This window comes from Anser cygnoides, chromosome 3 (assembly GCF_040182565.1).
Source record: "Anser cygnoides isolate HZ-2024a breed goose chromosome 3, Taihu_goose_T2T_genome, whole genome shotgun sequence".
NCBI lineage: Eukaryota > Metazoa > Chordata > Aves > Anseriformes > Anatidae > Anser > Anser cygnoides.
This window is the reverse complement of record NC_089875.1, coordinates 109,281,393-109,308,665: the sequence shown is the minus strand read 5'-3', so window position 1 is coordinate 109,308,665 and position 27,273 is coordinate 109,281,393. Positions and strand designations below refer to the sequence as shown.

The 27,273-nt window shown below is 36.4% G+C and overlaps 1 long non-coding RNA gene across 3 annotated transcripts in view; it reads right to left on the bottom strand.

The window, feature by feature from the left end:
- LOC125183642 (uncharacterized) overlaps positions 1 to 27,273 on the bottom strand; it is a 94,111-nt gene that overhangs the window by 54,833 nt on the left and 12,005 nt on the right. For all 3 annotated transcript variants that reach the window (XR_007165971.2, XR_010830631.1, XR_007165970.2), the window contains one exon: positions 15,918 to 15,977. This is a non-coding gene — a long non-coding RNA (uncharacterized lncRNA). The remainder of the gene's footprint in view (positions 1 to 15,917; positions 15,978 to 27,273) is intronic.

Here is a 27,273-nt window from a genome sequence, read left to right as displayed (position 1 = left end):
CATGTTTATTTCTTTCCACAATAAAAATAAAAAGAACATTTTATTGCAATTTTCTTCAACATAAATGGTAGCCACATAACTATATACCATTTTAAGTCATAAATATTTTTGTACACTCTTGAGTGCAAATGGGACTTAGATGAAATAGTACAGAAGTGTGTACTATTACATACTAGTAATAGCATCTAGTGTGTACTATGAATATTTTCTGAAATCTGTTAAGGTTAAATTTAAATTGCTTTGATTTTGGCAGTGAATTTCCTCGACCTTTGCTGTCTGAGATACTAATGACAATTTAGAAAAAAAATATTTCATATCACTGGCCTCTAAGAATTAAATTTTGCTACTGGTAGGATCTTGACTTGAAGAGGGCCATACCACTTTAGCTTTTCTGCTTAGAACTGTATTCTAGTATTTGCTGCATTGTTGATTTGTGAATTATCCTTCATGTTCATATTGGGTAACTTATTTTTACATCAAAGACATTTCTCTCTCAAGAGCTGGAGATAGAGTGTATGGGATCAACAGACAATGTTTTCCTTTATAAATTGCAAATAATTAACTTCAGCGAAACTAAAAAGGTGAAATAATAAAATAGTAAGACGTGGAAAATAATGCCAAGGGTTAGATTTTATGCTCACCAAAATCAGCAAATTAAAAGTTACAGTTCCCTCTCTGATGATATCTCATTACCCTGGCAAATATGTTGTATTCTGTTTTGCAGCACATTATATTAGTTTTAATGCTTTAATATATTAACACAAAGCAGCTGAGTTAAAATTGCTTGGAGTGGGGGCTATAATTTTAAATATGTTGTCTATTGTGTACATGACACCACCACCATAATGTTCTATTAATATATTTTTCCCTATTTAATTATGTAAAAAATTGATTAGACATCTTCTGTTGTGCTGCGTACTGTGCTATAGAATGACTGGCTGGATCTTCAGCTAGTGAGAACAGTATAACTCTTAATAATAAAATTTTGAAGCTACAACTATTTCCATCATCTGAAACTCTGTTCTGGTATGATTAGCATGGAGGGGATACAGCACATTAACATCAAGACATTGCAAGGTCTTTACTTGGCCTGCAGTAGATTTTCCCTGAAATTGGAATGTTAATTCTTGTCTCCTGGGAAGGAACAGCTGCCTGATCTTGTGCTCCATTACACGGGTGTAAATCAGAAAGAACTCCCTGAAGTCAGTGAAGTTATTGAAGTATGAAAAGCAGTGAGATACCCTATCAGGCCTGAAAGATATTGCGTAAGGTGACCTGAAATAAGCTTGTAGCGAGAAAAAAGAAATGCGTATAATGCTCTTTCTTGTGGTTTATAAGAAAAGTATAGGACCAGCATTCTCTGCATTCTTGCATTCTTGTCAGAGGTATCTTTTGGTTCTCTAAGACCTGACAAAGTGCATTTACATTTTTTTTTGGTCTTGCCTTACAAATTAGAGTCTGATTAGAAGAATTTGTGCAGTGATACAGAAAAAGGACTGGTTTTAGTGGTAAATATTTATTGAACTATTTATTCTTTGTTTTTGTACTTTCTTCAAGGTACACCACCTACTCAATGTTAAAGCAAATTAATGTCAGCTGAAATAAAATGTATTTCAGATGTTGGTATAAAATGTTGCTATTTGGTCTCCAAGATATTGCAGTAAAAGCCAAATTTGAGAAGTGGGAGGCATTGGACAAGAATGGCACATTTATTTCTGCTTGTTTATTGTACACTGGTGGAGTCTTCAGTGGCCTGAGCCATAGCCAGAGGTGGTGAGATAGGTTTGTCAATTGTGGGAAATTTGGCTTGCCAAATTTGTCACGGTTACTGCTGCACCTGGAAAAGAAGCTATTAAGTCACTGTAGTGAAATGAGTGGGTTGTGGGAATGGCTGTTAAGGGAATGAAAGGGGCATTTGGTAACAGAAAGTCTTTGTATCTACAGCTGTTTACTTGGGCTGTGTTTCTCTGTTTTCAAATGTTTTTTGAGGTGACATCAAAGCTGACAGACAGTGGGAATAATGGTGTAGGTATTATCTCCATGAAGGGAAAAACAAATATATTCTATGATTCCATTACACCAGATCCATTGTATAGTATATGACTGCAAGAAAAGGACTAGGTATGAATGTCATTCTGTTGATCTTTGAGAAGTTATTGTTACACAAGCTCGCTTGATAACTTTATTTGCTGCTTAGTTTCCAGCAGCTGATGACAGAGTTGAAACAATTTATTTTCACATATTGCTCTATTTGCAAGAATATATGGATGAAATCCAGCCCTGGTGAATGCAAGGATAACACTGGAGATGGTTAAAGTTATAGTGCACATAGAAAGGTCCAGATTTATATGATTTATGTGATATGCATGAAGAAGTAGATGACACTCAAACCTTTCCTGTCATTTTCTGTGGGGAGCTGTATGAGAACTGGTCAATGTCCAGTGGAAAACATTCTTTATTCTTACTTAACTGAACCCCATGCCTATAATTTGCTCCCACGGGAAACAAACCCAGTATGAGTTACAGTAACCTGTTCTGTGGTCTGACTTACATCAGTTCATTTCAACAAAGACAAAAAAAGAGTTTTTTTAATAACGTTATTTACATACTATGCCTTGAGTGTGTATGTGTAGTATTTGACCCAAGCCATACTTTTCCCTTTAATTTAGAAAAGTTTTTTTTGCTTAACTAATATTACTTAATATTACCTCAAATGTAAATTTTTATTACATTTTCAAAAAGTTTCAGACATTATGCTCCGTATACTTCTAATGCATTGAAGGACCATAGCATCACACAAGTATGATATAAGATATAATATAAACCATAAATGATCATTTTCAGGTAAGGTCAGTATATGACTCCATATTGCCATCAAATGAGTAAGAAAACACCAGGTTTCATATTTTTCTTGCATAAAAGCTTTTACTATCTTTGGCACTGGACAGATTGTATATATTTTTTCCCTCTTACATAATAATTCTTCACCACTATTGGTAAATTTGGCAAATATTTGCTCTCCCCACTCCTCCCACTCTCTCCAAATCAGGTAAAATGTCCAGTGATATTAAAGGTATTGTTGTTTAGTTTTACTCATATTGGAATCATATTTACCACTAAGATTTCTCTTTCAGATTAAGAGCAGTCTACATCTGATCTCATCAGTGTATAGTAATACATTATTTGATGTACGAGAGCAAATATGTATGTTAAGAACACAGATGTGGTTTTTTTTCCCTTTGTTTTATCTGAGAAAACCAAACTAATTCTAAGATGCTGTCAATAATTTATCTTTTCACCTGTTCACTTGCCAAGACTGGATGAATACACTGTGTAACATAGTATTACATGTTATTTCCAAATGAACAGATTTTGGTGTGGTGGCTTGCGATAAAGTGCAGTCTCTCAAATGATCAATATATCAATTATCACTCACAGAGACAAATGCCAGTTTCCTATTAACAAATGTAATATAACGGAGTACCAGTAAGATTAAGACAATGTTTCACTTAACTAGAACCTTTGGCTATAATTTGTCTCCTTACATATGACATGGAGTGAGAGAAACAAAGTGATTTACTTGCTGGAATAAAGAAATGAAGATGTCTTACTCCATTATCAATACCGGATATAAACTTTTCATTATGGTATGGAGGTTTGATATAAAATCAAGGGTGGAATAGACTCTTTATAGACTGGCTTTTTCATGAGGCTGCTGACAACAATCTTCAAAATTTCCTGGCTACTCAGTTACCTCATTGTGGAGGTGCTTAATTAGTATAAGCATGTGAAGCAGTCACCAGATGCTTAGGTGTTTTTTCTTCTGGAAATATAATATTCTGGCTATTTTTCCGTATTTAAAAATCAGTTTTGAACCATTCAGTTCAGATCCTTATATTGCCATGGAGTTAATTCCATTCCCCACCCATCTCTTTGTTTGATGTTTAAACTCATTTTTTTTAATTATTATTATTATTATTCTTTAAACTCAAATGCCTAATCAGTGCTTTGGATAAAGGACCCTTAGAGCATGATGGGATACTTAGACCATGGGACATGGAAAATAAGGAGGTGATTGGTGACAGCCAGCTTGGCTTCACTAAGGACCAACAGTACCTGAAATGTCTGGTGGCCTTCTACAATGGGGTTACAGCATTGGTGGATAGGGGAAGAACAACTGACATCCTCTGCCTGGAATTGTGCAAAGTATTTGACACTGTCCCTCATGATATTCTTGTCTCTAGTCTCTAAATTGGAGCGACATGGATTTGACAGATGGATCGCTCAGTGGTTAAGAAATTGGCTGGATGGTTGCACTCAAAGAGTTCCGGTCAATGACTCAGTGTCCAAGTAGAGATCAGTAATGAGTGGAGTCCCTCAGGTTTTGGTATTGGAACCAATGCTGTTTGATATCTTTGGTGACATAGACATTGGGATCAAGTGCATCCTCAGCAAGTTTGTTGATGACACCAAACTGTGTGGTGGGGTGGACACACTGGAGGGAAGGGAGGCCATCCAGAGGGACTGGACAGGCTTAAGAGGTGGGCCTGTGCGAACTTCATGAAATTCAACAAGGCCAAGTACAAGGTCCTATACCTGGGCTGGGTCAATCCCAGCCACAAACACAGGCTATGTGTTGAATGGATAGAGAGCATCCCTGATGCAGGGGGGGTTGGAACTAGATGGTCTTTAAGTTCCCTTCCAACCCAAACTATTCTATGATTCTATGAGACAGATATTTACTCTGTAGACACCTGTCATCTGGTGAATGAATCTCATAGGTGCAATCACCACCAACAGAAATGAGTAAAAATATATCCTTTGTAGATTTTTCCTGGATTTTCACAGGATAGTGTTAATTCCTTCATCTGAAAAAATGGAGGTATAATAGATTTTAACATAATTCTGTTGATTAGAAAAATGACAGCTTTTCTTAACAGAAATTTCACCATAGGATTTTTAAATGTCAAGTACATTTTAGTAAACAGTTTTGTAGGGAATCTATGAATTACACGAGCTTCTGCTTTACTTCCCAATCCTTCATATTGCCTGTCCCTGTCTCCAAATCCAGCCTGATTTTCATTATATTCAGTCTGTTGATCTGGGGGTCAATTTTGATCTAAACGGGCATGTGACTTTTTAAATCTTGATTTTACCCTTTACTGTTACAGTCTGTGTGTTTTAACTCCTCTCATTGCTATGTGGTTCCCTCCTTACTTACGCAAGCATATCAACCTGACTCCCACTTTGGTGATATATTATTTGGTCCCCACTGGATGGCATGAACTTGTCATTTACAGACTCCAGATTCTAAACTATTGAAATCAGCAGTTCATAAAATACCTGAAGATTTGTACCAAGAAGTTTGTGAGCTGTTTGTGCTAAAAACCAAACCAAGCCAAAACCAAACATCAAACAAAAAACTTCAGTAATACAGTCAGTCAATATTTATCTTAGAAATTAAATGTAAGTTTAAAGCTTTTAAGATTTGATCTCCTGATAATATTTGATCTTAATAAAACTTTATCTCTTTGTTTCTTATTCTTAAACCATGGCAATTAAAGTATCAATTAAATTGTACATTTCCATCTCTAGAGAAAAGTTACTTTCAAGGATATAAAGAAAAAAAATCCAGTATGTGTCTATGAAAATAGAATCATATAGAAGGCACAAAGTGACTTAAGGGTATACAATAGGTTGCATCATCACGCAGAAATACCCAAGCAAGTATGAAACCATTTAGCTCAGGTAACAAAATAAAGGGAGAAACTGGATTCCCACCTGCTTTCTCTGTGGTTTTTTACCATCTCTCTAAGTTTGTTGCTCTCACATACACAGAGGGAGGCAGACTAGTTTCAAGGATCTGTAAAGACTTCACCTCTTTATCAGAGATTTCATTAACTCAAGATCCATTCAAGTTGTTTGTTTGTTTTCATATCATCATCTTGAAAAAAGTAATTTTTCTCTTCAAGCTTTCACCGAGTGTATTCCTTGTCTGCACATAGGAATGTTGACATATGGGTCAACATCCTTGATACCACATCTTCAAGGGTATGAGTCAGTATAGTTTCACAGCTGAAGCTTCCAGTAGGATAAGAAAGCAGTAGAGTAAGATTTAGGATAGCTTCACTCAAATTTATATTTATGGCCAAGTACTAACCCAAAATCTGCATAGTTGTATATAAAGTTTTTCTTTTATTTCAGGCTAGGATGATGGAAAAGTGATAGGAACAGCTCCTAATTCTGTCCCCATTAAAAAAAAAAGTATGAATCTGCTAAGATTTTTGTCCCTGAATATCTTTTAAATGAAATCAATCTGTTTACAACAATTCACAAAAATTAAAGAGAGGGGGAGAGAAAAGGAGCATCTCAAGAATATATTTTTTTGAAAATTCTTTTTAAATTTTCCAGCAGTGCAATAAGTGAGAATGCACTGCACTCTGGAAATTAATTTAGAAATACAGTTTCATCAAAAGAAATAATCAGTAGATGATCTTCTGAGCTTACCTCGGGGGAAAAAATGTTTCAATCATATATATATATATATATATATGTAACACCTACAGAAAAGACGGATTTGAGAGATACATTGTTTTGATAGATATAATTTTAAACTAATCATCTTATGTTTTGAATTACAGAGATCTGTAATTCCTCCTTGTTTTCTAAAAATAGGTATGTTTATGTAATGCAGTGCCAAAACTTGTAATGCAGTAATTATTTTCAGAGATAGAGAGATCTTGCTAAAACTATCAAAACTCAGCAAAAGCTGAAGATAAATGTATTTAAATAAACCATTGATTATATTGTCCTCTACTAGAGGATTTGGCTAAATATCACTCCAAAATATAATTGCTAAGATCACATAGGAGAATAATTAACCACAAACTAAAAGAAAAAAAAGAAAAAAAAGTTGTTTCTTTATAATGTTAAATTTATAATTTATAATTGTTATTTCAATGCTAATTGTATCTATTTGAGCTAAATCTGCACTTAGCTAGATTCCATAGGCTCCACTTTATTTGATAACCCTACATGCACATGATTAATTGCAATCCTAAAATGCCCATCTTCCACCCAGGTGTACTGGCACTCCCAGGGTGACACATCCCAGGACGACCCAGATAATTGAACTGTTGGGAACAAAGGAAAAAACATGCAACCCTTGTGTAGGTTAAAGAGAAATTGTTTTAAATATATCTCACCACTGAAGAGAGTGAATTAAATTGTTCAGGTGTTTTTAAAGATGTGGTACAGATTATCTTCCTTCTGAAATTCTGTTCAAAGAGCATGAAAGTATGTGTGCATGAATGATGAAACATTTTCCCACTGGGAACGCTTTTTGCATGTTAAACTTTTATTTTCTCCATTTTAAGTTCCTTGGAATCAACATCTAAAACACCTCACTCTCCACTAATGGCTCCATCTGACATAAATTATTATTATTACTATTATTATTTAATTTCAGTCATAATAGATCAGTAGGACAGATATTATCTGTGTGTTTGCAATCATTTTTTCTTTGTAACCATCTTTATTCATGGTTGTGCTATTATGTGTTAAATGGTTAATTTAATTTGTTGCATGAGACTTCTCAGATTTCACTTCAACTTAGGGTGGTTGCTTTGCCTATTGACTATGTTGTTCTGCTACACTGAATTTAAAGACGTCTTGAAATAGTGTTCTTGTACTAATGTTTCCAACTTCTCCTTTAGGGTCTCAGTAATTATTGTTTTGTAATTTAACAGAATGAAGTTCTGCACAACAGATAAAAAGCAAACAAATAAAATCAATTAAAAAATATATTCAATCAACCTCAGAGACCTTAGTATTCAGTACACAGTTTCAGGTCACAAAATCTAAAATTCTATCCTTTTCTAACTCATTTGCTGAATAAAATGAATCAATTGAAATAAGCTTCACAATAGCCTTCATAATATGTACAGATCAATCTGACTTGTTGATAACTTAGGATCTGAAGAGTGCAGATGCTGCAATTTACATTTAAGATCAATATCCTCAAGGCAAGGATAAAACAGTAATATATAGCAAGCCAGTGAATCCTAAAATGTTTATACTTCAAAAATAGAAGGGGACAAAACCTTAATAGAAGGTGCACATATCCCTATTCATACGCTTGTACTATAAAATTGATTGTAGCATTCCTGCGTTTGTAGTAAATTCTCCAGGGACGTGATTTTTCTGTAGCTGTGAAAGAATAGGTAGATGAGTCTTTAGAGCTCATTACATTTTGTTGTAGCTAATATGCTGTTTCATGAAGCACTCAGACAAATCTCATTATAAAGTTCTTCCTTCAATAATCCAGCTACCCTACTGTTTGGGTGCTTGTGCTTTACTTGTTTAAGTTGCATGAGAAACATTGACATGTGAGTCCAAAGTGACTTTGTCCCAGCTAATCACAGAATCCAAAGTACTCAGAGAGCTATAAGAGAACTCAGAAAATAACCCACTTATTCTGGATTCCAATCTTTCACTTTAATGAAATATTTTTTTCATTTAAAATGGCGTCACAAAATTTTAGTGGAAGTATGCCAAAAATTGCACTAAACATCTTTAAAGTCACACCTTGGAAGTTGCAACAAGAGTATATAGGTAAAAATCATCAAAAAGTATTCATTTTCCTAGAGCTGATTACTTCCAATACATGGTTGATTACTATTTCAACAAAATAAATGGAACAATTAGAGAATACTGTTGCTGGACACTGATGAAAAGAGAAGCTGAACAAACAACAAATCAAAATGATCCCATAAAGTGCAATAACCTCACATTTGCTGGTCTAATAATGTAAACAGCATTGAAATTCGTGCCAAAATTTTTTGGATGGCTTATGCTCTACAAAGAAAAATGAAAAGCAAACAGAATAAATTGCAAACTCTTAAGAATAATAAAAAGCTGTTATCAGGTAAATGAAACAAGTTGATACACCGTTAAATGTGCTATACAAACTCATTTATGTTATAATACCAATGTACTTGGCTGTGCTCCAGGAGCTGGGGAAGTGGCCATGTTGCCACTGTTACTTTTTTTTCAACAAATAATACGTCCTGTCATCTCTCTGCATCATAATCTATCAGTGTCTTTTACAGGGCTCTGACTGTGACCTTTATTCTCTTGGTGTGGTCACAGCCCACTATAAAGATGTATGTTACCTCATTTGACAGGATTTCAGTGAAGGGTGTACGTATATTTCTATGGGAAAACAAGCCAACTGTATTCTACTAGGTCAGACAGCGGCAGATCCTTTGATTGCTGAACCCCCATGAATGACTCTGTGCACAATCTCCACCTATAATTACTCCAGAATATATTGTTTAAGACTGGCAACCTTACTCAAATCCAAAGACACACTCTGAGAACTAGTTTTTAATACTAAATGTATTAGAATTTTTAAAGCTCTGAACTTCTGAATCTTTCAGCATGATGGGTATTCAGGAGTATTGTGAATAAAATAAGATATAAAGACACTATCATGGTTCAAAGAAGCCAATATAAACCAATTATTTCTCTAGCTGCAACTAAGGGACCAATTAGCAGTAGCTGGCATAGAGAACTGCAGCCCAGTTAAAAAGGAATAGCAGCCAGAGGGGTCAAAGTCTATTTCAGAAAAGGGCTGCAGATAATATATGTAGTTAAAAAATAAAAGTATGATAGACAACACAAAAGTAAATGATATCTATTAGCACACAAAGGTAGGAGCAACCCAGGAAAGAAGAAATAAAGAAGAAAGAGCAGATGCTTGTATGCTACTGACTCCTTTGTCTGTTACCTACAGGGGAGGATGAACTGGCCTTTAAATGTAACGGAGAAGAAGTGTCAACCTTCTGTGCTTGGAAGGGCTGAAGTATGGGAATCAGGCCCAGCAGACATTAGGCTTTGTTTGTACTTTCTATTACCGCTTTGATTTCCCTGTTTCCCTGCCTTTTGAACTGGTTGGAATAACTCTGGCATGTCCCTTCAAAAGAAAGTGAAAATGGATCATGCTCCTGCAGCTTTGAAGTGCTGCCTCTGTAATCTACTATCACACCGACCAGCAGAGCTGAATGATTTAAAAGTTTCATACGGTTAAGAAGGCCCCAAGAAATGATGAACGGAGCAAGGTCCTCTCACAGAATGGCAAAGTCAGTGAAATTGATACATGCAGTTCCATTTCATTGTTTGTCTTCAATGAAGATATTTTTCAATCACATTTACAAAGAGGTGATGAGATGCTTTTATTCATATGCATCCCTAGAGTTAGGAGTATTCTTCCTCCTCTAATTTTCTATAAGTGAAATGTTAAGGGACTATTTTTCTGATTTTCTATGTGGGAAATCAGGGCCTGTAATGAAACTAATAGTCATAATAATAATAAAAACAACAACAATAATAATTTTCCTGAATTGATCTATTCATATAATTTCATCTATTTGTTCCTTGGGTTCTCTTTGAAATCAGGACAGCAAGTCTGAAGTAAAGAAACTCATATAAATCTCTATCTCTGTTGCTAGGTTACTTCAAGAACTGAAGTTAGCTTATTTAAAAATGATTAAAAGTCCACTAAAACACTGTAAATATCTTTACAGGACAGACACATTTCTTAAATTTTCTTGCATTGACATTTCTGACAGGGTAGGACAAAAAGTGCCAACTGTCATAAAAATAGCTGTGTTTTTAGTTCTAGATCCCTCATGTAATACGAAATTATCTATGAAGGAATATAAAAATAAAATGTTGGGAAGCAAAGATAGCTACTGTATTTTAGACTGTTGATGTCGAAATGTTATTTTTCTCATACAAATTTGTAAAAAGACAGTGTCAGGAATATCCTTAATATTAACTGTAAAAAACACGAGGTTTTCTAAAACCAGAAATTTCTACTTGACTTTTAGCTTTTATTTTATTAATTTCTTAGTCTATTTTTTTTTCATCTAGCAGTTCCTGGTCTGCCTTGTTCTCTGCATGGTAGGTTAGGTATAAAAACACAAACATCAGAGGGTAACTTTTACACTGTAGTACTATTGGTTACTCCTAATCATATTTACTTAATAAATATCTACTTGCAAAATAAACTGATGTAATAATAGGAATCATAAGGTAAATTCATATTTTTTATTTGTGTGCGTAATGGAGATGATTCCATGTATACATTGAGATAATGAGTGTAGGAAAAAATGAAGGCATCTGCAGGTATTTGAGTCTTTATCATGGTCCAGAGAAGTACCTCTTAAGTGTGGACAAAAAATACAAAACAGCCACAACCCCCCCCCCCCAAAAAAAAAAAAACACATAACTTTTCTTATCAGCTTCACCAATCCCACTATGTGTTCACTACTACAATCACAATGAAGATCTTAATGTAAAAATTCTGCTCTCTTGAGCTGATAAAACAAACTGGTCACACTGTTGATTACACAGCTGTCCACAGTTGTTGATTTAAAACTTGCTTAACATAATGAAGCTGAACACTTTTCGTGAAGTTGGATAAAAATGATTACTTTTTGCCTCTGAAATTGATTGAGGACTTTGTTTATTTATTTGTATTATTTTGTTTCAATTTAAAAAAGGTCTTCAACAGAGAATATTTCATGCGTATATTTACCTGAATTATTTAATATATTATATTGGTACTTAAATATTTCTGTAAAACTTGGGGGAAAGACTGTTTAATTTTTGTGTCTTTGTACATACTTCTCTATCCTTCTATCTGTATTTTATGTCTTTGAAAATACTGCTTCAGGTAACGTTCCTTGCTTATCATGTATACTTGAAATGACTGAAAATAGAGCTGAACATTGGAGCAACTCTATTAAGCATTTTAATTCTGATTGTTGAAGTCACATTATTCCTAATAGAGTAGTAGATTAGCTTTACCTGTTTGGTATTCTGCAATCATAAGCAGTGTATTTAAATACATTAATGTCCTGGTTTCAGTTAGGACAGAGTTAATTTTCCTCCTAGTAGCTGGTAGGGTGCTGTCTTTTGGATTAGGATGAGAAGAGCGCTGATAACATGCTGATGTTTTAATTGTTGCAGAGCAGTGTTTACACCAGGCCAAGGACTTTTCGGCTTCTCGCTCTCTCCTGCCAGCGAGCAGGCTGGGGGTGCAGCAGGAGCTGGGAGGGGACAGACCCAGGACAGCTGACCCAAACTGGCCAAAGGGGTATTCCATACCATCTGACGTCATGCTAAACAACATATAGGGGTGGCTGGCTGGGGTGGGGGGCCGGCTGCTCGGGGATAGGCTGGGCATCGGTCAGCGGGTGGTGAGCAATTGCATTGTGCATCACTTGTTTCATACACGTTATTATTAGTAATACCATTATCATCATCATTATTATTATTGTTGTTAATATTATTTTCCTGTCTTAATAAACTGTCTTTATCTCAACTCACAGGCTTCACTTTTCCGTTTCTCTCCCCCATCCCAGAGAGGGAGGGGGGAGGGTGAGCGAACAGCTGTGTGGTGTTTAGCTGCCAGCCGGGTTAAACCACAACAATTAATCATATAGAAGATTTCTTTACCATATAGTGGAGTCATATACTGTCAATTTTACGAACATAAAGGGAGGTTATGTCTCATACTGTCAAAAACTGAAACATATTCTTTTTCTGTTGTAAATTTCCTCAGGATAAATTTTGTAAGATACTGATCTTAATTACAGTAGCATTTTAGTAATGCTGGAAGGGTAAGATAATGATGAGGGTATGAGTCATGCTGAGAAGACCTACAGCTTAAATTAAAGATGATTAGTTTTAACTTACTTATAGCATATTTCTCAAACTTTTAAACTACGAAGGGCCTCTGTGTACATAGTATTCTGCTTAAGGCTGAGCGAATTTGACAGAATCTATTTCAATGTAGAATTTTATTTATTTATTTATTTATTTTCTGGGATGTACAATAGATACAGATTCATCCAAATTGTAAATATATTTCTTCTGTTACCACAATAAATGGAACCTGGTATGGAAGCACCTCATGTGAACGTGGAGATGAAATATTTAATTGTCAAGCTAAAGAAAGAGCAGACCTTGTATCTCACATCTGCAAACAGTAACCATAAAAAATAAAATAAAATAAAATTAAAATAAAAAAATGTTTATGAAGGGTAAAATTCAGTTTGACATTGTCACTTAAATGCAAGTATCCATACTTAGGTGTTTACAGATTTGCTATGTTAGTTTGAAGAAATGTAGTCTGTTCAGTTAGCAGAGTCTAAAGAGATATTTGTTATCTCCAAAGAAATAACTAGCTGTTAGCATCTAGTGTAATTTCAGATATCATAAGAAAAATATGTGCATGCAATGCTCAGATAAGACATAAGACCTACAGGAAGCCTTTCTGAAGTGCCAGATATCTCCCAGGTTACTTCATATGGCATAAGTTTCTTGAGTACTGGCAAATGAGTCAAGCCCTTAGTGGCTGCTCCTCTGCTTTAGCCCCACTTTAGGCAACTTAATTAAAAATGTATGCTAAACATGTTAGTTACAATATCACAAAGAAACTCAGTTCCTAATTATTTTTTTTAAAGGATGTGTTCTTAGAAATCATTAGTAAAGGCTATGCATTACATTAGCATTATATGCTAATCTCAACTGTGTCTGAAGCTGTGTTGGTTTAGCCTTGGGAAACAGCCAAACACCCAGCCACCTGCTCATTCATTCCTCAAAGAGAGAGGGGCAGGGGGAAAAAGTAGGATGAGAAGGCTTGGAGGGTGAGATAAAGACAGGGAGATTGCTTATGAGTTGCTGTCACAGGCAAAACCGCTTGGGGAAAATCAATTTATTTTCAAATAAAACAAATTGGGTCATGAAAAACAAATACAAATATTAAAGCAACACCTTTCCTTCCCCCTCTCCCTGGCTCAGTTTCACTCCTTCACTCCCAACTCCTCTACTCTCTGTCCCAAATGGTGCAGGGGGGAAGTGGGATGGAAGATTATGGTCAGTGCATAATGGTCCCCCTCTGCCACTTATTCTCTCACACTTTCCCCTGCTCCACCAGCAGTACTGTACTCCCATGGGCTGTAGAGCTCTCAATAAAACTGCCCTAATGTAGGCTCTGCATAGGCCACAGTCCCTTCAGGAAATATTCACCTGCTCTGCCATGGCTTCCATGTGCCATGATATCCTTTTCTCTAAATTGGAAAGATTCTATTTGATGGCCGGACCACTTGGTGGGTAAGGAATTGGCTGAATGGTCGCACTCAAGGAGTTGCAGTCAATAGCTCAATGTCCAGATAGAGATCAGTAATGGGTGGTGTTCCTCAAGGGTCAGTGCTGATATTGTTTAACATCTTTGTCAGTGACATGGACAGTGAAATTGAGTGTACCCTCAGCAAGTCTGCTGATGACACCAAGCTGTGTGGTGCAGTCGACATGCTGGAGGGAAAGGTTGTCATCCAGAGGGACCTGGACAGGCTTGAGAGGTGTGCCTGTGTGAATCTCATCAAATTCAACAAGGCCAAGTGCAAGGTCCTGCATCTGGGTCGGGGCAATCTTAAACACAAATACAGATTTAGCAGAGAATGGATTGAAAGCAGCCCTGATGTGCAGGACCTGGGGGTGTTGGTCGACAAGAAGCTCAACGTGCTCTGGCAATGTGTGCTTGCAGCCCAGAAAGCCAACCGCATCCTGGGCTGCATCAACAGAAGCGTGGCCAGCAGGTCGAGGAAGGTGATTCTTCCCCTCTGCTCTGCTCTCATGAGAGTCCATCTGGAGTACTGCGTTCAGCTCTGGGGTTCCCAGCACAAGAAAGGCATGGAAGACAAGTCCAGAGGAGGGCCATGAAGACAATCAAGGGGCCGGAGCACCTCTCCTACAAGGGCAGACCGAGGAAATTTGGGTTGTTCAGCCTGGAGAAGAGAAGGCTCCAGGGAGACTTTATAGAGGCCCTCCAGTGCCTTCCAGGAGGCCTACAGGAAAGTTGGGGAGGGACTCTTTGTCAGAGAGTGTGGTGATAGGACAAGGCATAATGGCTTTAAACTGAGAGAGGATAGGTTTAGAATAGATATAAAGAGGAAATTCTTTACTCGGATGGTGGTGCGGCACTGGAACCGGTTGCCCAGAGAAGATGTGGATGCCCAGTCCCTGGAAATATTCAAGGTCAGGTTGGATGGGGCTTTGAGCAACCTGATGTAGTGGGAGGTGTCCCTGCCCATTGCAGGGGAGTTGGAACTAGATGATTGTTAAGTTCCCTTCCAACCCAAACTATTCTATGATTCTATGTTTCTATGATTCTATGATTGCATGAGCACCAGTGGATATCTGCTCCAGCACCACAGAGTGCCTCTTCATCCTTGTCCTCCACCACCTTCTCCTCCTCCTCCTCCTCTTGCTTCTCCTTCTCTTCTGAGCTTGGTATTCCTGCAGCTGTTTTTCATTCTTTTTGCTTCCTTCCTCTTCTGCCTGTCCATTGCTTTTTGTCTTTTCTAAGTTATGTTTTCACAGAGGTGCCACCAACTGCTGAGTCCATAGCAGAGCTGGCTGGAACCACCTAGAAATGTCTCTGTCTGTCACAGGGCAGTCCCTGATATTTTTTCATAGAGGTCAACTCTGCAGCCCTCCTGCTGCTATCTACATGCAATACATAAGACGAAACAGGAAAAAAAATCTATAATTTGCATTCAAATAGTTCCTCTACAATTTGGATTCAGCAGTGAATCCATTAAAAAACAACAAAACAAAACAAACAAACAAAAAACAACAAACAACCACCACTAACAACCACAAAACATAAAGAGAACAGAATTTAATCAGCTAGGCAGTCATTCCCATACTGCTAAGAAGTCTTGCTTTCACATTCTCATAAATGAGAGAAGCTCAGATCTTCCTTTGATGATACCATAGGAGATCTTTGCAAGGAACATTGTATCAGCTGATCCTATTGTTAAACATCAGAAGTGAATTCTTACCTTTGTGCATGTTCAGGCCTGGTTTTCCCATCATCTCCCGCATATCACAGCATATCTCCTCTATTGATATGTTAGAATGAAAGCAGAATCATTACAGAGAATCTTTCATTTCTTTCTAGAAAAAAAAATTGTTAAACTACATACTTGTTTTCAATATAGTAGTGAGGTTCAAATATATGGGCAAATATTTGATCTTATCTACTTATATTGTAGATGCTGAAGTCACCCAACAGGCAATAATGGTAGAACCATGCCAGATTCCATTTAAAATTATGGAGAAAATTAAGAGTTTCCAGGACTTATATATCCCATCTTCAAATGGGAATGTAAAGCAGCTTGCATGAACTGTATTCTCGAAGCGACCAAGTCAGGTTCAGCTGCCTAAACAAGGGCACCTAGTGCTGTTTGAAATACCCTATCTGGTCTCCAGCTCTTCTTCCACAAAGGCACAAGCACCCTATGGGCGCTTTCATACTTGTCATGCCCATTTGGATTTCTTATGTACACTATGATTCAAAAATGCACTGATTGTCCCTGGTCTGTGGTCAATGACTATGAATCACCCTTCACTAAAAGATGAATAAGCTCCAGTAACTCTATTGACTTGATTTTTCCTCTCCATAATTGGAGTGTAGGCAACCAGCACTCCATGGATGTTTATATGTCAACATATTAATTTAGGCTTTCTAATACACAGATGTATCTCACTGCTAAAACAGGTGAGGGAAATTCCCTTTTAAGGATGAGTACGTACTAGAAAATTAAGCAACGCATAGGTATACTTGCCATAATAGAAATATAATTACCCGAACTATTAGGTTTTTAGAATCGCAGACAAGATTTCCCAAACTATTTCTGGCCATGATTTAATAGCTAGTCTAGAACAGATACCATTCCCAGTAAGCAGTTTGGATGTGGTTACCCTGTCCTGAGTTCTAAAATATTTTATTAGTAAAGATGCAGTCAAACTATGCTAGCTGACATCAAAGGCAGAGAACAGACTCCAGCACAATTTTTGTTTTGAAAGATGCAGCTAGATGTCAGCTACAGATCCCCCCTGGTGAAAAAGCATTTTACGGCTATCTAGTTAAGTGTATGAAAACATTTTTCTGCATTATCCACACTCTCCTACAGCCACACAGAGGACAACACAGGCAGTATCCACCTTTGAACACAGAGAAGCCATTCTTAGGTTACCCAAAATTCACATGTGCATGTAGGGAACTATGTGCTATGTATAAAATAAACTTGGTAGAGTAGCATCAGTTGACCAGAGTCTATCCATCATCTTCTCAGCTTCACCCCACACTGAGGAATTTACTTACTACATCTTTCAGAAAAAAAAATTACCAAAGGCAGTTAAGCCAAGCTCCATGGTATAAGTAGATATGTTGACTCTGTCTTCTGACTTTTCTATGGGCAGCAAAGTGCTGTCAGATTATTGGTATCACATTGGTAGACTATTGAGTCTTCCAGGGATTTTTTTTCATTTTTTTTTCCTACATCTCCATGCCAAAGATAAAATAGGGAAAGTAGCCACTACTTCTGTGTGCCGAGGATGTAATAAATTATTAAAATATACAGCTATTCAGCAGAAAATATATACTATATTTTTTCTCAATAAAATTGGCAAATGCTCACTTTTTAATGCATTTTATATGCAACATTTTTCTGTCTTAAAATGTCTCATATTTTGTAAATGGGGTTTTAGAAACCTTTTGAGATATGTTGATGAAATATTGATTGTCATTTTCTTGACTTTTCTCACTCCCCAAACCCTCATCACCACCTGCAGTACTTCTGATTTATATTTTTTTATTATTTTGACAAATTAAAAACATTTCATACTGTGAAGTAACTACTAACAAGGGAGAGTTTCATACACACATACATAAGGAACAAAAACAAGCGTACATCACATACATTTCTATAACTGCTAGGTGGACTGACTTTTCAAGTTCTGTACACTAGCCTTGCCTTTGAATTTATGGGATGAATTCAGAACACTCAGTACTTGATCATGCATGCACATAAAGGGATGCCCAACTTCAAGCCTACGAGCAATTGTATGGAATTATGTTAATAATTCAATATAGCCTGAAATGTTTATAGGATCTTTCATTGATTAACTTAAGCTGATCTAAAAGAAATAATCTTGCAGTCTGTTTCAATAATTCTAATTTTTTTTTGGAGTACCTTTTTTTTTTTTTTTTTTCTTCCAGCATACACTGAGCCTTTTCTAACCCAGTCAAAATTTGATCCAGAAATTGAACTAGAATTGTGTACTGAAATACATGGACGTTAAGATCTCAGGTTAAAGCTGTGAAATTTTCCCTGTAGTTGAGACTTAACAGATAAATGTGCAAGGGCTGAAAAGCTTCCAAAAACCTAATGGACAGGAAATTGTGCCTACATGTACTGTAAGTTGTATCTGAAAAACTGCAACCATATAATTATGAATACATGGTTCGTGAAGGCTGGAATCAAAATTTGGTCTAAGAAATTAGAATTCAAAATTTTGTATTTCTGGCTGGGAAATTGATGACTGGTATTCCAATTTAACTTCAACCTTTAACTTAAAGTGTCCCAAGAGAGACTGTATCTAACAAATCCCTGTGGAGTCTTCCCTAGTAATGTAAGGTGGTTCAGTCCCACAAAAGGGCAAATCTTATGCAAACTCTAAAGAACATGAAAAAAAAACATGGCAAATCTTGTGGGATAAGCTGTCTTTTCATATAATAAGTAATTTTAATATTCTATTGTGATTAGCAAATAATAAGAATGACAATAGTAATAAAGCAATACCATGGTTTAATTGAAAATGTTATGACTTGAAGTATTTTGAAAAGGAATGTATTCTCAAAAATGTAGTGGAAAGTCAGTACCTAACAATATCCAACAAGAACTGGTGCTTTTTATATATCACGGACAGTGTGAATCTATGAATATTTCACAATCTATCTGTCTATATACTCTAAGTTTAAATATATATATATGTCCATAAAGAGGATATGGACATTTTTCAGTGTTCTGCATTAACAGAAAGGATTTTCCCATTTTCAAATTTCCTGTCACATTTGCATTGCAAATTCTACTGTGTTGCAGCAAGAGGCAAACTAGCAGGTTGGTGACCCTTAACATTTTAATTTAGTAACTGAAAATAAAAAATGCAGTGTACCTTAAAATATTCTTTTAAATTATAACTGCAACACAGTCATATGTATAAGTAAGTGCTAATGCAGAATAAGGGAAACTTGTAAAGTTGCGTGCTAATCCTTAATATATGCTGTAAATTCAGTTCCCCTTTCATACCTATCCACAATGACATTTCTGCAATACAGCACAAATAACTCAGAAAATACACAACTGGACTAGCAATTACATCAGACTTACCAACAACATTAGAAACTGGGTTGTTTATGATACAGTGTTTATCACACACTGCTGTTTATCACACACTGGAGGTTAATTAATGCATCGTTGTCTTGCATTTTGGTGTATATTGTTGTGGTCAGTGTACAAAGGACAGTTCTTACTAAAAGGTACTTTGAAACTTTTATTTATATCTTGAGCTAAAGATTCATAGTAAGCTGATCCCTTATCTCCCTGCTGACACTAGCTCAACCAACTACTGTAGTGGTCCTCATTCTTACCCACAGGAGGTCAGTGCCATCTAATCTCTTCCATCTCTGCCAGTGTTGTTTGAACTCAATTAAACTGGAATCCTGGGTAGATTGAATATACATTTTATTTTTAGAGTTGACCTAAAGTCATTATAGAAATTATGGCTAAGGAAATGAAGAACTTATCTTTTTGGATTTTTGTCCTACTGGTGGTGGTACTGAATAGCTTTGACATTCAGTAAAGGTTTGCAGATACTTGCTTATCTAGTGCTACATTATGTCATTGTTCTTATTACAGATATCCTCTTTCCTAGTCTTTTATTCACTCTAGTTTTAAATGTCACAGCAGCTGAATAGGGAGCCTCTGTTGCTTGTTTACATAGGCTAAGAAACATAGGCCTGTTAATTGTTTCTCTCCCTGGTACTCGTTTATAATCCATTTACACCTACACTCAGTAAGTCAATTTCCAGGTTTCTTTTGGGAGAGACTATTTCACTCCATAAAGGAACCTTAACACCAGCTGAAGAAATAGATTTCTTTAGGGGCTAACCTCTACAGATAGTGCAGAGGAAGTAATGTTAAAGTTAGCTTCTTTTAACCAGTGTTATTCTTCAACGCTGGTTTATTAGAGTTTGCATACATACATGACACCCTTGCCTTCATGTCATGCTCTGTGGAACACATCATGCACCCACTGTAATGATATAAAACACTTCTGTGGCAGAATGTGGAGCCCATGAATCTTCCACTCTGGCCCACAGGGGTTTCAAAAATATTGGAAACATTTCTCTTGCAAATACAGGAGACCTAAATGAGGTCATCAATAACTCACACACAGATAAATTGGGCAGCAGCACATTGAACACCAAAACTATTGGCAGTGCAAATCTCTGGGATAATTTCCACTGTGTAGATCTCTATGATCATCATGAAGGACTTGCCTATTTTAAACGAATTAACTAATCCTTATGATAAGATCCCATTTTTTTGGATTTATGTGGCAAGGGTTTGGTAGAAGCGGGGCTGCAGGGGTGCCCTCTGTGAGCAGAGCCCAGCAGCTGCCCCATGTCAGATCGGAGCCAGCTCCAGACAGCTCCAAAAGGGACCGGCCGCTGGCCAGAGCTGAGCCAGTGAGCAACACTGGTTGGGCCTCTGGGAGAGCAGAAATGAAGAAAGGGAAAACAAACAAAAACAAAACAAACAAAAACAACAACAAACAAAAAAACCTGTTGCACAACAGCAGCTGGGAGAACAATGAGTGAGAGAGCAGTGTTGGTGGAATTTAGATGCTCATCAGAGTGAAACCACCAATGGCAACCCTCTTCTTACCTTATGTATGCACCCACAATAAAACATGCTGTAAGGTAAAGATGTATAACTTCATTCAAAAAGCCTGAAGCAACAGCTTGTCATCCCAGGTATGGAATACAATTGGTCCCTCTTGTTGGACCTGAAATCTCACTGTTAAAATAGATATCTTTAACAACATATAATTTCTTTTGGATTGAGGAATAAAATATCCATTTATTTTATGATTTATTCTAGTAACAACTAATTAGGATCCATTAGAATTAGAACAATGAATATAGTAATTCAGCTATCTTGTGTAAACAATCAAGAAATACCATGTTCCATGAAAGGTACTAGAAATTCAGGTGCCTAGTGCTGTCAAGCTGCCTAAAAGTTTGCATCTAGTACAGTTTCAAATGCCTTCATTCATTTTTCTGTCCACTCAATGGGTCATTCATAGATCTCTTGCCATTGCTACCAGACCACTGGTATGGATTCCCAGTTGACACTACACACCTTTGTTTAGGAAAACAAATGGAAACATAGCAGTCTGGTGTTATATAACTGGAAAAGCCATATAGTTGTGCTAGGAAGAGCTATCTATACATTTTCCACATCATTTTTCTTTGCATAATAAGAGTTCCCAGTAAGTAGAGAAAAAAACAAAAAACAAAACAAAAGAAAACAACAACAACAAAAGAACTAAAAGGTTCTATTCAAGTAGTTATACTGTAATAAAATATATACATGCTTGTTAGTGTAAAAGAAACCAAAAGACAGGACTAATCAGGATGAGTGGCAATGATCTTACTGCATCAGGAAAAGCACAGCTATTATGAAGATTTTAAAAAAATCACGGAAAATAATAAAATCAGCTAAGAAGCTTAATGAGCTGCTCTGTGAAATCAGAAATACCGTCTTATGAACAGAATAAAACCTACTATTGCTATTATTTAAAGCTTAAACTATACATTTTCATAAGGCAATGGTGAAAATCCACGACATCTTAAAGCATCACAAAAGGAAGATTATTTACCATTAAAATACTAAAAGTCACTGTGATCTCTAGTTCAGCTTTCAGTCTCTAATTTTTACACGAAACTCTTTTATTTAGGATCATTATTTTAGCATTTCTGTTTCTTGGTGACAAAATGAGACAACCAGGTACCATCATTAAAGCTGCATGTCTCAAATAATGTTTAGCATATAGCGGTTTCTGATTTGTCCCATAAAATCCCAATTCAGGACTGCTAAATTAAATAAAACCTAATAATCACAAAAAATGTGATCTCAGGAAAAAAGAAAACACAAAGATATATTAGACATACAACACACACACACACAAAGAAAAAAGCTCAGAAATTTGAATCGCTCTTTAGTAATGTTTTTCTTCTTAAAGCATAAAATGATACTTAAATTAAAATGTGAAGCATCAGCACACAGTTACAGAGTTGCTTTCAAATTAACTGGTTAAGATTTACAGTTTACATCATGCATAATTATCTAAAAGATTATATTCTTTTTCAAATATATGTATGGCTTATTAAGAAGTTATCTCACTTATACCAACCAATAAGTTTAAAATGCATTCACTTTGAGCCTGAGCTGGATGGACAGGAGTGAAAATGTTTTAAAATTTGAAAACACTTTAAATTGAACCATCTTGTCTTCTGTGATTTTATTCCTGCAATTTCTCATGATTTTGATACAATTTATTATGACACAAACTCCCTTGTAGATACAGATTTACTGCATAAATCTGTTTCTTAACACTTCAAAAAAAGCTAAACTCTGACTTACATTAAGTCATTCATCTTTTACATTCTAGCAGCTTTTTCTCCTGTTCTGTGTTTGCCTATGACTTGTGCATATATGAGAAGACCTGGAATCTAAATAATAGTTTCCATTGCATTCTGAATCATTTCTGTTCATTGTTCTTGTGTGTCTCTAGCTCTTTGTTGTTAATGAGATCAGGACGGATTTCCATTGAGACTGTGACAGCAGTGACATTAGCTTTTAATCTGTCAAATCCTCACAAAACCTCCTTATGAAACTACCTTCAACTGCTTTTGTAGCTTAGTAGGACTTTTGTACTGTCTCTTTTTATATAAAATAGAATCATAGAATCATTCAGGTTCATCTAAGATGATCTAAGATCATCATAGATGATCATAGAACAAATGATCTAAGATCTAAGTTCAACCTTTAACTTAATACTAAAGTCCACCGCTAAACCATGCTACTCAGTTCTACATCAACATGTTTCTTGAAGACCTCCATGGATGGTGACTCAACCACTTCTTTGGGCAGACTGTTCCAATGTTGTACAACCCCTTCAGAGAAGAATTTTCTCCTAATATACAACCTAAACCTCCCTGGTGCAACTTGAGGCCATTTCCCCTTGTCTTATTACTTGGTGCTTGGGAAATGTTTTGATCAAGTTCCATCTCACAGTCTATCCAGCTGTAACTTGCACAGTTTTTGGATGGAAATATGGTGGACCCCATTCCATGCATCTATATGCACTTACACATATCCCAAAAATGATCCTTGATCTCACAACTAAAGGAAATGTCATTGAGAAACTGGAATATAAATCAGTTTTAGTAAAACTGACAGGAGTGTTTGCACAACTGTGAATTTTACTCTCTTCTCAGCAAATTTGAAATGTTGTGACAAATGATAAGCATGTTTAGAATGAGTGAAAAAAATGTTTTTGCAGAAAAAAATACATTTCTTTATTGGAGAGGTTTCCTTGATATGACTGTCTTTAACAATCACCTTGTCAAATCCCTTCAAGACTTGCCCATCCACTTTTGACTGAAACAGACTAAGAATGCTCAGGATAGTTTAAATAAGACCTTTTGGAAGCAAGAGAAAGAGTCTGTAAGGATCTGGATAGAAACACGAGATCTTTAAGGAACATAAGGTCAAAAAAGCCCTGAGCATTATTTTGAGCTTTATTTTTGGCCCACTCATATGTCACACATCTTAAAACCACTACTTTTGTGAGAATCTAATAAAAAAAAAATTGACAAAATGACTCATAATTCACTGTACTTCTGGAGCACCTTTGATTTTAGTCAGAGCCTTTCTTTCATATACACTCTTGCCAATGAGTGACATGCAAGTACAAAGTCCCTCCTGCCTCCTGAGTGATGAAGGGCACCTGCTGCTGCTTGGATAAATCATTATCTTCTTTAAAGGAGAGGCTATCTAGATGAAAACTAATGTTAAGAAAAGTAAAAGTGTGAATCGGGTGTGGAATCATTGGGAAGATAAAGTGAGCAACAGATTTTGAGAGGATGAAAAGGCCTTGGGGAGAAGGCTTTTGCAATTTGATATGTATCTAGACAGTCCCTGAGGACATGGTGGGGAAGAACACAGAGGATTTAACACTAGCCACTTCTCCCTTTTCAAATACCATGTTGTTCCATAGCCTTAGGTGGAAGGAAAACAACACTCAGGGAACATGGACTGAAAAAAGTCCATTTTCTACGCTCAGAATGTGTTCTTCAGAGTCTGATTTCCTTATAGAGAAATAATATAAAGAACAAAGAACTCTACAGGAGAAGAACAATCTCCCATTCAAGCCAACCAGAAAAGCATTCTTCAGCAAGTGTGGCTCAATGTTTTGTTGTTAAGTAGCAAGGCATGAAACTACTGAGCTGGCAAGCAAGACTAAATGTAGTTCAGTGTCATAGCAACAGAGGCTGGCATCACAGACACTACAAAAGCTGGAAGTCTCTGGAAGTGACAGACAAATCAAGGTCTGACTTGTGTATTCAGCCATCAAAAACATACAACTGCTGAGACAATACAATGGGGAACCTTGGTACACGCAGACCTCTACAGGCTACAAGGTTGACATATCTAACAATGACATAAGAACCTGTAGGCATAAAGTGTGAGATGCCTGGCATCCTTAACCAGCCCCTAACCTCTACACACTGTGTATATAACACGGCTTCCATAGAGGCAAGTTAAGAGATGGGCAGCATATGGATTCACAGCCTAATCTCATTGTGAGTCTTGCATATGAATGGTACTTTCCAGGGATGCTCACATTAACAATGTGAAGATTGCAGATGCCTTTCTACTCTTCTGTTCTTAAAACAAAATAGTAATGGGCAACAACAACAACAAATTCATTCCATGTAGATCATGGACCTTAACATATTTGTTTGGATTTTCAACATCCCTTTTTCTGCATCTTCTAATTTTTCTGGGTTGTACATGCTATGCAAGTACACCACTGAAAGAAAATGACAAAACACACCTCAGGAGTACTACAGAACACTAACCACAAGCATTGTTTTCTGTGAAAACAGAAGTGTATTTAAGTAGCAGGAGAAATGAACATGCTAAGAAGATATTTATAATGTAATCAGTTTTACCACATTTAAGTATTCTGGCATGAATTCCAGAAGCTATTATACTCATTAAGAATCATACCAGGAGGAACTTTCCTTGTATACAATTTAAATTTAGCCTGAGAATCAAAAATAAAATGTGAATATTGTCCCTATTGTTCTTTCTGGGCAGCAAGCTATATCACATAATGACCCCATACCATTATGTGTAATGAGTAGGCTGTAGAATAGTAAAGCCCTGACCTAAGCTTAGAGTAGAATTGGAAGGAGTTCATTGTTACTTATTTCAAATCCAAAGAGCAGAGACGGTATGAAATAAATCACCAACACACACCTGCCTGTACTTGAACAGATCAGTTTCTTCTTAGAATCACTACAAACACAGACTAGTTCAAAAGGGAAGCAATCAACACCAGCAGCATTAAATCTTCTCTCTGTTGACCAGCAATAGGACCTGAGGTAACAACAGGAAGCTGCATCAGGGGAGGTTCAGGTTGGATATTAGGAAAAGGTTCTTCACTGAGAGGGTGGCTGGGCACTTGAAAAAGCTCCCCAGGTAAATGGTCATGGCACTGATCCTGCTGGAGTTCAAGAAGCATTTGGACAATGTTCTTGGATATATACTTTTTTTTTTTTTTTTTTTTGTGGCTCTGTGTGGTGTGGAGCTGGGAGCTGGACTCGATGATTCTTGTGCGTCCTTTCTAACTCAGGATATTCAATGATTCTACGAAATTATAAAGAATTTGATCAAATATATATATATATATATATACATACACAAACCTTAACAGGTGTTTATTATTATTATTATTTATTTGCTCAGTTTTAGAGTATTACAACAAAATAATTCAGATTTAGGTAATGAAAAGTCGCTGAGACTTCCCATGGTGGCTCTTTGATCTTTTACATATCTGAAAACCCTAGATATTTAGCTTTCACCAAAAGTTATGTCACATATTTCCCGCTTATGGGTGTGTATATAACTGTCAAAATCTTAATTTCACTTGTTTCCCAAAGAGACAGGCTTTATCAAAACATAGCATCTGAATACGTCTTCAATAAAAAGATAGTTGAAAACCAGAGTTTTCCAACTGGGAAAACAAACAAGCAAACAAACATTTTCTATGGGATTTCAAGTCAACAAATTTATTTCAAAGTTAAGAAATCTGCTTTCTTATAGTTCAGCAGGTCCTAATGCCCAGATCACAGACTATCAAAAAGCTACACACTATTCTGGAAAAAATCTCAAGTTCTCCTCATGAAGCTACTATAAATAAATAAATAAAACACATTCTATAAATAATTCTTAACTGGGGAGACATATCCAGGATATCTGCCTAAGGAAAGATGAAGAAAAGTGACTTATTCAGTAGATATTTAATTCCAAATAATTCTGTAAAATTAACTGGTTTTGGGTTTGAGGGCTGCCAAAAGTTGACCATGAAACAGCAGTGCAAATTTGAAGAAAAGGAGGTCAAAAGCACCCTGTGCTGTGTGAGGAGAAGCATTACCAGCAGGTCAAGGAAGATCAAGGAATTCCCCTCAGTTCTGAATTTGTGATGCCACGTATGAAGTAATGGGACTACTCATCAAAGAGAAAACAAGGCTCAGGGAGGATCTTATCCATGGGGGAATAAGAAAAACAAGTTGTTGGGGTTAGTAAGTAATACAATACCAGGCTCTTTTCAGTGGTGCCCAGTGAAAATACAAGAAGCAATGAGCACAAGTAGAAATACAGGAAATTCCATTTAAGAATAAGAAAAATAATAATAATAATTAAATACTGTGAAGGTGTTCAAACATTGGAACAGGTTGCTCAAAGGGATTGTGGAGTTCCCATCCCTGGTGATATTCAAAACTTGATTGGACACAACCATGTGCAACCTGATCTGGCTGACCCTATTTTGAGCAGGGGGTTGGACTAGAGAAGTCCCCAAAAGTCCCTGCCATCCTCAACCACTCTGAGGTTCTGTAAAATTAAAGCACAGAAGACAGTGTCTTAAATAGTAGGGCCCTGGGTTAGAATGCTATGGGCAATACCTATTGGGCAATAATGTCTGTAAGTATCT